Source organism: Chiloscyllium punctatum, chromosome 18 (genome assembly GCF_047496795.1).
Source record: "Chiloscyllium punctatum isolate Juve2018m chromosome 18, sChiPun1.3, whole genome shotgun sequence".
NCBI lineage: Eukaryota > Metazoa > Chordata > Chondrichthyes > Orectolobiformes > Hemiscylliidae > Chiloscyllium > Chiloscyllium punctatum.
The window spans coordinates 2,159,353-2,173,579 of NC_092756.1; positions in this window are offsets into that span (position 1 = coordinate 2,159,353).

A 14,227-nucleotide genomic window follows, 5' to 3' on the forward strand; every position below is an offset into this window, starting at 1 on the left:
ACAGGAATCAGCGTCGTTCCCCTTAATATTTGGGATTCGGAGGTGCTGGTATTGGACTGGGGTGGACAAAGTTAAAAATCACACAACAGCAGGTTATAGAACACCAGGTTTATTCGGAGGCGCGAGCTTTCAAAGTGCACAACCACCTGATGAAGAAGCAACGCTTCAAAAGCTAATGTCTCCGAATATACCTGTTGGACTATATTCTGGAGTTGTGTGATCTTTAACCTTATAATTTGTGGTATTCATAAATGGCGTATCTGTGAATATGGACGGGAGTGGGGAGAGTGAGATGAGCAAGTTTGTGTTGGACACAAAGATTGGCCGGTGGTTTGCAGTGAGGAGGAAGGTCTTATGTTACAGGAAGATACAGATGGAATGGTCAGATGGTCAGATCAATGGCCAATGGACTGTAACGTTGATAAATATGAGGTGATGCACTTTCGAAGACGGAACCAGTCAGGGGAGTACTCAATGAATGGCAGCACACTAGGAAGCTCAGAGTGTGCTTCTCCACACATCCCTATATGTGACTGGACAGGGTAATACACAAGTTGAGAAAGCATCGGGGCCCATAAACATAGCCTTCATTCATCGAGGCATCGATTATAGGAGATTTTCAAATGGTAGGCTGCCGTGGTCTTTTTTCCCATCAAAGGGCACAACGTCACTTCTACCCACATTGCTCTTCATTGTCTCATACTTGCACAGACACTCCACGTGCCTCAGTCACACTGGAGTTTTTCTTTCATCTTCCTCACCCACTCACAATCCGATATTGATTAGTGTCCTCAGCAGGCTTGGAAATATTGCATTTGATTCCCTCTAACAAAGGTTTGGTGTGTATTTGAAATAGCTAATGCTCAAGCACTGAATCCTGCTATACCCCCGAGTCCTCTTCTCTAAAGAAAATATTGTATTCCTACTCACTGTTTCCTGTTAGCTCTACCATTCTATAACCATGCCATTTTATTAGCCCCAGTCTCATATGTTTCTAATTTGTATTGGAGGCTTGGGAATTTATCAAAAAGCTTTCTGAAAATCCAATCGTATTGCATTGATTGCTTCTCCATAGTTTTGCTAAAATTAGTTTCTCAGATATGATTCCCATTTGATAAATCTCTGTTGCCCTTGTCTCAGCCCATTACTGTCAGTTAAAATACATTCTCCATAACGCTTATTTGCTAATTTCATTCTATTCGCTTTCTTCCCACCAGATTAAAGTTTCCTGTATTCCTGAGAAGATTGCTTTTCGTTTTGTTTGCTTCTGTGAAGACATAACTGAAATATTGGCTGCATAGTTCTGCCATTTCCCTGTTCTCCACTCTCCATTTTGTGGTTTCAGACTGTAACGAAGCTGCACGTTCTTTTCCCTTAATTTTGCCATTGACACACTTTATGAAGCGGTTACAAGTTCACTCTTATAACCCTTGTGCATATAGAGTGTTCTGAAACCCATCAATTCCTGTTGTAAGCTTCTCAATGATTGACCTTGCACAACCATGCACTCATAGAAGCATGGACTCTGCACCATCAGAAGTACAGCACGGTCTACATTAGTCCCACTTTTCTAAACGAGCCCCATAGCTGGGAATGTTATAACACTTCAAGAGGTCGTCCCAAGTACTTTGTAACAGCTATGAGGTTACCCGTGTCAACTCCCTCTCCGATAGTACATTCCAGACACCAAAACCCTCGGTGCAAAACGATCCTCTAATCCCCTCTAAATCTCAAACCCTGCACTTTAAGAATGTGCTCCCCCTTGTTCTTCTCCCTCTGACTAAATGGAACAGCTGTTGTCTATCCACACTGTTCATGCCCCTCGTAATCTTATCCTTCTGTATCATGTCCCCTCAGCCTTTTCTGCTCCAATGTAAACAACCTGAGCTTATCCAGCCTCTCTCCATCGCTGATATGCTCCATCCCAGGGAACATCCTCGTGAATCTCCTCTGCACTCCCTCGAGTACAAACACATCCTTACTGTAATGTGGCTCTCAGAACTATACACAGTATTCCATCTTGGCATAACATATCTATGCCTCGATGAATGAAGGCTATGTTTTCGGGCGCCAATGCTTTCACAACTTGTGTATTACCCAGTCCAGTCACATTCAAGGCTGTGTGGAGAAGCACCCTCTGAGCTTCCTACTGTGCTGCCATTCATTGAGTCCTCCCCTGTATGGTTCCTTCTTCCAAAGTGCATTTGAAAAGGTTGGAAAATGTTACTCTAGAAAGGGACTTACGCCTTCTTTTCGTTTCATTATTCACCGACCTCCGCCGTCCAGACAGGGCAGTGAGTTCTGAAGCCAGGAGTCAATGCTAGGAATGGAATTGGGACAATTACCTGTGTATGTCGACCCACCAGTTGGGTACTTGTAACATTGAAAACGTATCTGGATCTTCCTTTACAACAGTCACTGAGAGCAATATGACAGGATCAGAATGCAGTTAGGAAGATGAATCGTGTTGAACTTCATTTCAGGGGGATTTGAGTCCAGGAGTAAGGGGGTCTTACTGTCGCTGCACAGGGCATTGGTGAGCCCCCATCTCGAATATTGTACAGTATTGTGTGCAGTTTTTGTCTCCTTACCTAATAAAGGATAAAACTGACAAGTTTGGAGAGCAGTGAAGGATGACCCAACTGATCTCGGGATGACAGGCTTTTGTAGGAGCAGAGTTTGGGGCGACAGAGCCTGTATTCCATGGGCTTTAGGAAAATGAGTGGAGACCTCACTGAAGTAAATAAAAGTCTGACAGGGCGAGACAGATAAGAAGCATTGATGATAATTTTGGAGCCATTTGAGAGACCATTGAAGAGTTTACCACATGGCTGTGCGTCTGGAGTCACTTTTAGGCCAGACCAGGAAAGTACGGGAGATTCACTTCCTGAAAGTACATTGAATAAGCAAACTGCCGTTGACAATCAACATTGGCTTCAGGGTAACTATTACTGACACCAGATTTTAGATCTGGATAATTTATTATTTGTTTTTAACTTCCAGCCTCTGACAGAGCATTATCATGGTCTGAATTTGTAATCCAATGACGTTTCCACAACAGCACCATCTCCACATGGGGACCTATCAGAAACAACATTGAGCGGATTATTTCTGTGCTGCGTGACAGCTCTGTCAAAACAAACTCCCACCAATTTGACTGTCGTGATGGGACTGAGGGAGTGGTAATTGTTCAAATTGTAAGTATCCCCCTTTTAGGGGAATGTATGTATCTGTGTAATTTTCCACATTGACAGGTAGATGTCAGAGTTGAAACTAGAATGAAACAGCTTCTCCAGGGACACAGCTTGCTGTGCAGCACAAGTCTTCAGTTCTATTGCAGGATTGGTGTCAGTGTAAAAGACAAGGATGTAGTGTCTGTACCATCCTCAGCCAGAAGTGTTGAGCCAATGATCCAACTCACCTTCGCCATGATGCCCAGAGAATCACAGATGCCAGCCTTCATCCAAGTCGATCCGCTGCAATTGATATGAAGAAACAGCTGAACACAGTACAAACGACATTTGTTCAACTGTTTCTTCATGTCAATTGCAGCGGATCGACTTGGTTGATGTCTGGCATTGGTGATTCTGTGGACATCATGGCGAGGGTGAGTTGGATCATCGGCTCAACACTTCTGGCTGAGGATGGTGCAGATACCACATTCTTGTATTTTACATTGAGGCTGCATGGCTATTTGATTATTTAGGATGGGGATGCTTGTAGAGCGCTTTCCTCTGTCATTTGTTTAATCGTCCATCACCATTCATGACTGAATGTGGCAGGACTGCAGAGCTTCGATCAGATCTGTTTGTCAAGTGCGGTAGCTTTTATATGTTATCATCAGGTTTATTTTCACTTGGTTCTAACCCTGACATGTTCATCCACACTTGTCACTGAGCTATAGATCGTGTTGATAGTAATGGCAGACTGAAGGATTATCCCTGGGAAAAAATGTTGCAGGTTGAGGTTGAATGGAGGTCTGTTTCTCCTGCTGCAGTCGTCTGCAGCACTACATGATTACATAGTTTTGAGCTGCAATATCTGCAATGCAATTCTGCTGTCTGTTCCCCAGTTCACATTGAGACCCATTCATCCATCAGCTCTGTACTCAGTGACCTACTCTTGTTTCTAATGTGATAGTACTTCCGTTTTCAAATTTTCGTTCTGCTGAGTGTCTTTCCCGGGTCATGCTTTCAATCTGATACATTCCACAAAAACATTTAACAGATTTTTATTCAATTGTTTAATCCATCTGAATCTTTTCACTGAGTAATGCCATCTTCTGCGTTTAAAGTAAATGTGTTTCCCATTGTTTCTGTCCCTGACCATGATTAAGAGCTCTTTAGTATCAGTGATACCAGCCTTATGTAGCTTCAGAGCCAATAAATTTTCTAGATTCCCAAAAATCTTCATCACATTGTATGTTTATTCTTTTAATTTGATGATGTCCTGACCTGCCTTATCGGTCGTGGTTGCCTTGTCATCCCATGAGTATGTTTCATCTTCTTTGGGATGACTGTTAAAATCTTCTGAATTATCCCCAGATAAGGGGATGGTCTTTCCTCCTCGGCTCTCCTTCCAAATAACTCTCTCCAGCTCCTCCCGAATGTCTTTGTAGTTACATTGCTCAATTATAATTACATTACATCAAGAAGAGAACAACAGATATAAACTGAAAGAAGGAGTTTTGAGAGAAGGAACACGAAGGATAATTGGGGGATTTCTTAACTAGAATCAAAGAGAGAAGGAGAGAGAGGGTATAGACATGGAGATGTGAGAAATGCGAAAACTAGATTACCGAAAGAAGTAGATGTATATCCCTCAATGTTTTGGTAATTCCTGTGTGTTGTGTTCCTTTGTACAGTTCATGTACAACAGAGTAATATATTCAAATGCTGGGTCTGATGCCAGAAGTTTTCTCTCCAACAATATGACAGACACTAGCTTTGGAAAGAACTCAACAGGCCAATATATTTAATTCCTGACAGAAAGGGGATTAACTGAAATATGTTGGGACACCATAAGCAAGATTTATAACACACATCCTGATAAGAATGATAGACAGTAGTAGGGAATCCCATAAAAGGGTGAACGTTGAGAGAAGGGGAACATATCACTTCAGATGAGGATCAAATAATGTTTTAATGCTTCATAAATATTATACATCATGTGCACCATTTTTCGTTAACACTGTCTCCGTTGTTCATTCAGAATGTGTTATACACATATAAGCAATCTTCCTTATCTGAACACACACTGATTAAACAGTGTATATAAAATCATTTTTCCTCCATTTTAGCTCTCCTGTTGTCGTGCTACCAGGATACATGAACACCAGCTGGCCACTAAAAGACATGACCCACTATCACTTGTTAGATACATACAGACAAAGAAGGACACCAATTTGACAGGGACTAGGACAGGCAAAATAAACACACACACAAACGTTCTGAGACGCATGGCAATCCAAACAGAAGTACATTAATAAACACAGCAATTTAGATTATATCTATCTTCCCTTGAAAATAAGAACTGGAAATGACATCACCCACCTTAAGAAACCAAAACCCATAAACAGGGAGGCAGGACATACCACCAGTGTATCACCAGAGACTCTCATTGATGATGTTACCTAGTCATGGTGACGAATCATTTGAAAACAAACCTTCAAGCCCAGATGCATATAAATTGTTATTTTTCTTTTGATAGTGGAATTTGGGACTTCTCTGTCACTCATATTTAAACAGACTAAGAGACGATGTGAGCTTTTGTGGGTGTGGTTTTAATTAATATTGGGGTTCGACATCGACATCATAACAGTTTGAGGGCTTGTCGTATGGGATTTGAACAGATTTGGGGTACAAAAGGACCCAGCAGATTACATCACTTGACAGTTAAATAACACAGGTGAGATAATTCATTTAATTTTGTTTCCTTGTGGTTGGTTAAATTAAAAGAAATGGCTTTTAACATTCCTAAAGAAGTTCTGGGGTTGGAAGATGATTCCCAAGTTTGCCAAGAAAGTTTAGACAGACAGAGGAAGGGCATACTTTTAGAATTAACAAATAGATTAGAATTGGGTTTCACCAGGGACAAAAGGAAAGCTGAAATTGTAATGGAGATGGTCAAGCAATTTGATGTATCAGACAAACAGACAACTGCAGTCGAGTGAGAAAAGCGTAAATTGCAAATAAGGCTACTGGAGTTAGAAGACAAAGAAAGAGACAGAAAGCGTGAGAGAGGTAAAAAGAGTAAGAGAAAGAGACGAAAAGAAAGAGAGAGAATTTGAAAACCAGAAGTTGGGAATTAGATAAGAAAGTTAAATTAGCAGGATGGAGATGAAGGGAGGACAGAGAGATGTATACAACTATGTTAATACATTGCCATATTTCGGTGAGAAAAATGTCAAAACCTTTTTTATTACATTGGTAATATTGGCTTGGCAGATGGTGTGTCCAGTGAACTTGTGAGTAACGCTAGTTCAGACTAAGTTGGTGGGCACAGTTAGTGAGATATATGCAGCGCTGAGAGGTCAAGAGATTATGCAGATGTCGAACAGGCCATTTTGAGTGTTTATGAATTGGTACTAGAAATATATAGACAGAGGTTTCGAAATATAATGATGGAACGAGGTCAGAATTATGTTGAGTTTGAAAAATTAAATACAGTCATTTTGATACATGGGTGTGGGTCTTAAAAATGGAGCTCGAAGGGAGATTATTCTGCTGGAGATGTTTAAAGACTCGCTTCCAAAGATGTTAAGAATTCATGTGAATGAACAGAAAGTTCAAGAAGTGAGAAACGTGGAAGAAATGGCAGGTAAATATGTTTTGGTGCATGAGATGAAATTCATCCTGTGAAGGATAGAAATTGGAAGAAGGGCAGATCCTACGCACCAAGACATAGAGTAAATCACAGTGGCAATAGTTTATCACAGGTGAAAAAAGTAGCCCAACGGGTTGAAAGGTGGGGAAAGGCCTCACGTGTTCACACTATAATGAAGTGGAACACATAAAAATTACAGTGCCGATGGTTTAAGAAGGACACTGGGAATAGCTGTTTTCACTGCAGTAAGCTGGGACAAACAATGCTGGGAATTGAAGGAAGTCACTTTGGTAAAAGCTGTGGTAAATGAGGTTAAGCCAGTGACATTAGTGAAACCCGTAAAAGAGACTCCAAGCAGAGCGGAGGAGCTGCAGGAGAGTGTACATCCTAGGCAGGGGCTGCGTATGGAATCAGTGCCTGATCTCTATAAAGAATTCGTCTCTGTGGATAAAGTTTACTCAGAAAGGTGGCAGAGGGGGGAGAGGGAGGCGTGGATAAGAAATTATAATTTTGTGAGATACGGGGTCTGCTCACTCTCTAACAGTTGAGAAGTGAGGCCCCAGAAAAGCACAACAGATCGGGGAGCATCCAAAGAGTAGAACAATCGACATATCAAGCATAAACCCATCGTTAGGAATGTGGTGGGGGGACAAGGCGACTGATAGATATATAGGACAGTAGGAGCTGGGCTGGCCGGAGGGTCACTGGGAAGGTGATCGAATGATAAAGTTGGTTTTGATAGTTTTATGTCGGAGAGGAGCATGGACTAGATAGGTGGGAAGGAAGATGGAAATTTGGACAGTTCAAAAGGGTGGTGCTAATTTGAACGATTCGATCTATTATGAGGTTGGGGAAGGAGAGATTTGGAATTTGGTGAAGTCAAAGTCGATACTGTATATTTTGAGGGTTCCAGCTGTCCTACCACCTATCCACTACACCCTCCTCTCCGACCGAATACCGTCACACCACACCTGCATCTACCTATCACCATCCAAACTACCTCCCATCCAGCTCCACCCCCAATCTCCTATTTATTTCTCAGCCTCTTTCCCTCTTCCTTGCCCCCCACTTTCCGATGAAGGATTTGTACCTGAAACGTCAACTCTCTTGCCCCTCGGATGCTGCCTGAACTGCTGTGCTTTTCCAGCGACGCAATTTTCAGACTGCATCTGCAGTCCTGTCAGGATTGCCTGAATGATTGGGATAAAGGTGCCCCATTAAATTGCTTCCCATCGGAGATGCCCCAAATAGATCTACTCAGTTTACTTCCTTTGTGTTAATGATCGTATATGAAATTTTCACAGCCACCTCGAAGAATGAGGTGCTTCGATTTTTGGAACTGAGTGGATTCTATCGGAAGTTTGTTCCAAACTTCAGCAGCGTATTGACACCACTGATGGATTTACTGAAGAAGAGCACAGAATTGTGGTGGACAGAACAATGCCAGGAGGCATTTGAGAATTTTAAAGCAGCATTAATCACCGCACCAGTTTTAGCTGCACTAAATATTTTGAAACCCTTTGAAAATTGCGTTTGTGCTAGGTATGTAGGGGTTGGAGATGTATTGATACAGAAAAATGATGATAGAATTGAATGGACAGTTGGCTACTTGTTGACAAAACTCAATATCCACCAGAAAAAACAATACAAAATCTCCATTACTGAAAAAGAATGATTGAGTTTCGTACTGCCCTGACACTATTTTAATGTTTATATGACAAGCAAATTGTCGGAGTTGGTTGTGAACAACAACAACAATCTTCTCGCATTTTTTAAGACTAGTTAAAGCCAAAATATGAGACTGATTCATTGGAGTCTTATGTTACCGACGTTAAACCTACAAAATGTACATGCTGTGGGTTCTAAAATTTGACAGCAGATGTGTTATCGCGAATTTAAAGGAAAAAGTTTAGATAAAATTTGACTTATTCCAGTGTTATATATGTGTGCAGAATTGTTACGAATTGTGCAACTTTGATTAATGACTTTTGCACTTCATAATAATGGGATTAAGAATTAAAGGAAAAGAAATGAAGACATCTTCTTCTAATAATGGTTCATTTTATTTCTGAATGAGGGAGGTGTTATGAAGCCGAAAGGATGTCAGGTCACTTTAAGACAGAACGGGTTTTGCTGAATAGAAAGTATAGCCACAGATGCCAGCTAAAGGTCAGGCTGTTCCACATGTCACCATTCGGTGGGAAATGGATACCTGAGTTTTGGTTGCTGTTTTGACAACAACAACTAAAGGGTTTAAATAACGCTTAGCAGACCAGAAACCAATGGAATTTCGATATTTTTGTTTGGGCACCTGCAAAGTATGAGATTTATTTTAATATGGGAAGTATATAAACACAGGACTTTGAACACTAGAGGGAGAGTCACTGTCATCCAACAACAGAGTAACTGCTGTAGAGCAGGAGCACTAACTGGCCATCTCAAACACTCTCTATCAAAGATACATGTTCATGTCAAACCTACTTGCAGTAAAAATAAAACATGACCCTGGGACATCAGCTGCTGGAAGAGAGAACACAGCGGGAAAGATGGAGACTGCGTAGTATTGAGATTATAATGTTTAATATGTGGATTGTTGAAATAGCATACTTTTATAGAGTTGGAGTCAGATAGTACGTAGTTAAGAAAAGAGAGGCTTGCATTTCTGAATAGTTGTTGTTTAGTGTTCACTATTAAAGTTATGAACTAACTTTCAAATATTTGTTTAAATAGTGGAATGTAGGAGATCTGTGTCGCTCATATTTTAACAGATTACAAGGTGAGGCGAGCTTTTCTGGGTGTTAGGTTTTAATTAACAGAAGAGTTCGAATCCACCTTGTAAAGTCTATTCACGTTAACACTATTTTCCTTCAGTTGGCCCATATCCTTCTAGTCCTTTCCTACTCACATATTTATCCAAATGTTCTTGAAATGTTGTAAATATACCACCTTCAACTACATCTGTGAGCAGCTTATCCGCATACCAGCCCTCCGTGTAAAGAAGTGGCCCCTCAGGTTCCTTTTTGTTCCTTCCCCTTTAACCTTAAACTGATCAGATCTCGTCCTCGATTCTCTACACCTTGGAAAACACTGAGAATATTTCACCCTATCCATACCTCTCATGATCTTATACAGCTCTATAAGATCCCCGTTCCACCATCCCCCCCTCACCCCCACCCCCCACCCCCAGTCTCCTACACTCTAAAGGAAAGGTCCTAGCTTGTTCTACCTCTCCCTATAACTCAGACCATTGGGTCCTGGCAACGTACTTGTAAATTTCTTCTGCAGTTTTTCTCATTTCATGACATCCTCCCTCTAACAAGGTGACCAACACTGAACACAATACTCAAGTGCGGCCTTACCAAAGTCCTTTGTAACTGCAACATAAATTCCCAACTTCTATACTCAATGTCCTGCCTGATGAAGGCCAGTGTGCCAAATGTCTTTTTCACTGCCCTGTCTACCTGTGACTCCATTCTCAGGGAAACGTGCACCTTAACGCCAAGGTCTCTTTGCCTACTATACCCCTTCAGACTCTCTCATGCACCAGGAAACTCCCAGCTTGATTTGAGATTCCAAAATTCAAGACTTCACATATCTATATTAAATTCCATTTGCCATTTCTCGGCCCACTTGCCCACCTGATGAAAGTTCTTCTGCAATTTATGAAAAACTTCCTCACTGATCACGATACCACTTCTTTTAATGTCATCTGCAAATGTACTAATCGTGCCTTGTACATTCTCAACCAAACCATAGATAACAAACAGCTATGAACCCAACGTCCAGTCTGACAAGCATCCTTCCACTAAACCCTCTGCTTCATACCAACAAGCCAACTGTGTATCCAATCGGCCAAATTCCCCCAGCATTCCACGTGATGGAACCTTCCAGAGCAGCCTGCCATGTGGAAACTTTTCAAAGGCCTTACAGAAATCCATACAAACTACGTTGACCGCTCTGTTCTCTTCAACCTTCCTGGTCACTTCATTAAAGGACTCTAACACATGTGGGAAGTATGATCGACTACTCACAAGTCTATGCTGACTGCTCCGAATCAAACCCTGTGTACGTAATGGGTGCAGTCAATGTTATGATGTCCTTCATTGTAAGATGATTCGAGTACGTAAGTAAAGCCATCTTCCTGCTGTTGTAGAGCCTTGCTGAGAGAGCATGAGGGGCTTTCTGTACAGTTTCGATCTCCTTTGTAAGGAATGATCTCCTTACCACAGACAAGGATGATGGCATCATGAAGATAGAGTAAAGAAGCTGAGTGTTTAATCCGTAGAGCTGTGAGAGATGAAGAATGGTGATACTGAAACACGAGGAGTGGCAGCGATCACTTAGTTCCAAAAGAGATATTGATAGGGTGAGAAATTCCATAATTTACCCAGGGTTGATTGGTTTGATTTATTGCCACGTGTACCTCAGTACAGGGAAACACTTTATTTATGAGCAGTGGAGGCAGATCATAGTAAGCATAGCCAGACAAATCATAGGGTGGAAATAGACTTGGACAGAGTAAGGCATACAGGTTACACTGCACAGGACGTGCACTAGACAAGATCAACATGAACATGATCAGCATTACTTCAACATAGAGAGTCCATTCATCAGTCTAACATGGCTTTCCTAATACTTTATATGCCTTAATTAACACTCCCCATGTTATTGTGCAGTCCGCGTGTGAACCCTGTACTGAACGTCAGGTTGTTCACAATCCCCAACAGCAGCCACAATACCTTCCATCTGAAGCAGGTAGCCATTCCCACCAGCTTCCGCAATACATAGAGAACACCAGGCTGGCTTCTCAGAGATGGAAGATGCTTTATTGAGACTTCACACAAGACATATGGCTTCCCTCCTCACCACTATAAAACCACGTTAAAGTCCCACGTGTGAATCATAAGCAACTGAGCCAGGAGGAACAACGTGGAACAGTCTGTCTGTGCAGCCTCTGCTCCACTTGTTCAACATGTTAGAGCATCATTTAGGAGACACTTAAGACCGCTGATGCTGTAGATCAGAGTAGAGTGTCGATTGCTGGAAATGCACAGCAGGTCAGGCAGCATCCGAAGAGCAGGAGAATCGACGTTTTGTACATAAGCAATTCATCAGGAATCAGCATCAACTGCATCATTGGGTCCCAGTGTAAGTGCGTTGATGGGGGAATGACCTCATACTGTTCCTGCCTAATTGGCTCAAATGAATGGCCTCGCCTTGTTCCTGTGGAAGTGACTCAAAGGGCTGAATGGCCTCATCCTGTTGCCGTGTAAGTGACTCAAGGAACTGACTGGCTTCTTCCTCGTCCGACTGGACAGTGCCAAGGGCCTAATTGAGTTACCCCGGTTCCTGTGTGACAGCTCGATGTCCTGACAAGTGTGATGATGCTGCAGCTTTAAAAAGTTATTTTGTCCTGGTTTCTTATAAGAGAGAGATTGAACCATTGTTACCAAGCTGGTTGGTTAAGACAACTTAGTTAAACAGCTGGGGAGGCCTTTGGTTTATTTAGTGCAGCCTGAATGGTTGTGGACAACTGTCACAGATTAGGATCTCTGGGTTTTGGTTTCTCAGTAACTTCAGAAACTATTGGGGTCTCCACAGAGTTGGATGCTTCAGTGACTATCTCCTGGTTGCTACTTTCCCTGAAATTTTCTCTTGATGCTGTTTTTAATTCCTTTATTGGAGAAATGTTTGTGAAAATCTGTGTCTGAATATTCATTTTGCCAGTGGCTGTGTTTATGCGATTTTCCTATATTGGAACAGTTCTTTAGTAGTAGTTCCTAGATCTATTCTGTTAACTTGTCCAACAGAATTAAGTTATTCTAAATTCCCCTTTCTTTGGTTTCATTTTATCTTTCATGTTTAAATCAATGGTGTTTTGCTTCACGCCGAGTAGTTTGACCAGTCACTTTGCATCTGGAACAGACAGTTTACATTTCCTTTAAAATATGAAAATATTAGAATCTACACTACCGCCTTCAAATATTTTCGAGGGACTCTGGTGTGGCCCATCACACTAGACTCCTTCTCTTCCCGATTAATAGGCTGGAGGCACTGAATGGGCTGTCACTGTTCTTCTCCAATAGTGTCAATGGGCTGAATGACTTCCTCATATTCCTGTGAAACCAGCGTGAGGTGCTGAATGAACTCTTGTTTTGCTGTGGCAATGTGCAGTGCCAGGCAGTGCTGTTACATGAAAATTACAGACAATTGAACAGGACAAACCTGACTGGTGTTTGGGTCTTGCTGCACATGGACACAGACCAGTTCAGGAGCTGACGGCGGGGACAAAATGCTCGGAACATTGTGGAATCTTCAGTGGCAATCCCCACGTCTGATCTTATGGTGGCGAGGGTGGGTGCGGGGTGACATTGATGAAGCAGCTGAAGATGTTTGTGAAGGGGAAGCTGCCCTGAGGATCTCCCACAGAGATGACCCAGGACTGAGATGATGAACATCTTCCTTTGTGCCATGTTTGACCCCAAACACTGGAGAGTTTACTCTGATTCCCATTAAGTCCAGTTTTGTTAAGCTCCTTGCTGTCAACAGAAGGCAACCACTGCCTTGATATCAGGGCTTATCATTCTCATCAGAACCCTTGTGTCAGCCTCGTTTGTTCACATCAAGAGGCCATGGTATAGGAGCAGCAAGTGTTTTCTACAAACAGGTGGTATTGAATGTAAGAATTTCTCTTCTCAACAGTGTTGAGGGACCCAGGTGACTGAAAGCGTTTGAAGAGGGCTATGAAGAATTGCGTATGAAAGAGGATTTGAGACCAAGAGCAGATCAGCCATGATCTTAGTGAAGGCAAGGCAGGCTTGGGGAGTGAACGACCTGCCCCTGTTTCTGATGTTCTCACATTCTGTTATTGGAAAGTTATTGGGTGTTATTTTCATGGATGCGCAATTACTGAATATTGAAGTCAGGAGACCAGAGGATTTTGTGAGTCATCTCTGGGTGAGGTTTATGGGCTGTATTCACAGTGAATCTGGGTCTACAACATGATCAACAAATGAAGCACAAGTTTCAGAGACGGGAAGCTCTGTAAAGAGAGATGAGGAGCCTCTTTCATACCAAGCCTGGGTTTTTCAATTATATTTCCCAAATCACTTCAAAGCATGTGACAGCCTTGAAGGGCTGAAAGGTCTCGTCTGTTTCTGTGCATCAGGAATCGGACCCTGTCACGGTGGACGCTGCAAGACGTGTCAGATTGTGGACATAGATACCATCATTACGCGTGGGAACACCTCCCACCTTGTACATGGCAGGTACTCATGTGAATCATCCAACATTGTCTATCGTATACGTTGCAGGCATGGGTGCCTGGAGGCATGGTACATTGGGGAAACCGAGCAAAGGCTATGACAACGGATGAATGGGCACCGCGCAACAATCAAGAGAT